Here is a 2,294-nt window from a genome sequence, read left to right on the forward strand (position 1 = left end):
GCCCCTGTGCCCAGGGGTCCCGGCCGGGTGTAGAGAGTCTGGCCAGGGCACCTGAGACATGGGCGAGCACCGCGAGGAGGAGAGGAGCCCAGGCCATGGCGCGATCCCACCAGCTCTGTGTCCCCACGCCGATGGAGCTCTTTTGCGGACCCCGACGCCCTTTTAAGCCCCCGCCCGCCCAGGGTACGGCCCCTCCATGCAAATCTGACCCCGTGTGCTCAGGGCCGGATCCTGCCTGCACATCTCTCCCCACCTCCCTCCCCGCCCAGCCCCACCATCCCAGATGCAGTGGGGCGTGTCCCCAGGCACAGAGCGGAGACACGGGGACACATCACAGCTCAGAGCCCAAGACCTGCCAGCACGGACCCCCTGTCCCCAGCCTGGGCCGAGCAGCTGCAGGGCCAAATGGCACAGGAGAGCCGGGCTGCTGGGGGCAAGGTGGGGCAGGTGGTGCCCACTTTTGGCATTTTCCTCTCCTACAGGTCTCCCAGGCCCCACGCAGGCCTTGGCCGCTCCTGCCCTTCCCCGAAACACCTGCAGCGCTGTCCTTGCCCCTTCTTTTGCAACAGCCATGCGGCGCCCTACCCCTGTGGGGGCAACCCCTGCCTGGCCATGCTGGGGCCGAGCAGCTGGCAGCCCTGTGGCAGAAAAGGCCCCGGGGAGCCGGGAGGACACTGAGTTGCACAGGAGCCAGCAAAGCGCCCGTGGGCTGCATTAGCAGGAGTGTTGCCAGCAGCTGGGGAGAGGATCCTTCCCCTCGGCTCAGCGCCCTAAGGCACAGCCCAGCGCTGTGTCAGCTCTGGGTTCCCCAAGCCAGGGATGGGGACAGATGGGAGCGAGGCCAGGGAAGGGCCCCGAGGGTGACGAAGGGCTCAGAGCATCACTTGTATGGAGAGAGGTGGTGTGAGCTGGGATGGCTGAGCCCAAGGCGGGGAGCCTCAGGGGCATCTTATCAACATTATAAATATCTCCTGGGGGCAGGAAAGAAGATGGAGCCGGGCTCCTCTCAGAAGTGTCCACTGACAGCACAAGAGGCAACAGGCACAGGCTGAAACACAGGAAAATCTGCCTAAACATAGCAAACCCTTTTTTCTGCTGCAAGGACGATCAAACACTGGAACACGTTGCCTAGAGAGCTGTGAATTCTCCATGCTTGGAGATGTTCAAAACCTGCCTGGACAGGCTGTGGGCAACCTGCAGTAGCCAAACCAGCTTCGAGCAGGGGGTGGGACAAGACAATCTCCAGAGGCACCTCCAGCCCCAGCGATTCTGGGGCTTTCCCCAGACCCAGTGCCTGTGGTACCCTCTTGCTTTGCAGCTTTTTTGCCCTGGCTCTTCCCCTGCCAGCTCAGGCCCATCGCTCAAGACCTTTGCTCTTCCCAGGTCTCCACTCCCCAGCACAGGGGGAGCTGCCCAGCACCGAGCCCCAGGGCTCCAGCAATGTCTCCCCATGAGCTGATCAAGAGCCCAACAGGCCGGCGCTGGGCAAACTCTGCCAGAGCCGGGGCAGCCCAGGGGCTCTGCTCGCAGCCGTCGGGGCAGCCCCCGGCCAGCCCTGCTCTGACCCAGGGCACAAAGATTGTGGCCACCTTCGGCAGCCTTGTGCCCAACCCAAGAGCGGCTGCACCCTGGGGAAATGCCCCCACCCCCCCGCACCCTCCCTGTCCCCGCCGCCCGACCCCTCCCTGTCCCCGACGCTGCCCTCCCCAGGGTGCCCAGGGCACAGAGAGCCCGATGGGCACGGGCAGGGCAGGTCTGCAGGGGGACTGTCTCCCTGCAGGGAGCATGGAGGGGACCTGCTGGAGCAGAGCATGTGCCCCATGGCAAAGGACACCTCACAGGCTCATGTGCTGCTCCACCACTGCATCCAAACGGCAGCAGCAGGCAACACCTGAGGGGCCCTGGGGCAACAGCGGGTTTGTGTCTCATTTCCCCAGTGCTGGCACACTGGTGTCCCAGCCGGCACAGTAAGAGACAACCTCTGCCTCGGCTTGGACCCCAGGGATGGTTAACGTGGCCATGGAGAATGACAGGTTCCCAAGTGCTGTACAGCCCCTCCCCAAATGACACAGGATGGTCACAGACGTGAGGCTTTTAGGGACGGCCGAGATGGGACACAAGGCACAGCCACCTGCAGCACAGGGCAGCAAGGGCAGGGCCATGGCGGGGATTTGCACCACCATCAAACAGGGACAGCTGAGACTCCTCACTGCCCCTGCGACGGCAGGAGGTTTTTGTATCACTTCCCCATTGCTTTGCGTCACTGTGGCAGCAGTACTGCCATCGTAGCCACA

The 2,294-nt window shown here is 63.7% G+C and overlaps 1 protein-coding gene across 1 annotated transcript in view; it reads right to left on the bottom strand.

Moving 5' to 3' along the window:
* Positions 1–2,294, bottom strand: part of IGLL1 (immunoglobulin lambda-like polypeptide 1) — an 8,084-nt gene that overhangs the window by 2,770 nt on the left and 3,020 nt on the right.

This window comes from Pygoscelis adeliae, unplaced genomic scaffold, assembly GCF_000699105.1.
Source record: "Pygoscelis adeliae isolate BGI_AS28 unplaced genomic scaffold, ASM69910v1 Scaffold358, whole genome shotgun sequence".
NCBI classification, from domain to species: domain Eukaryota; kingdom Metazoa; phylum Chordata; class Aves; order Sphenisciformes; family Spheniscidae; genus Pygoscelis; species Pygoscelis adeliae.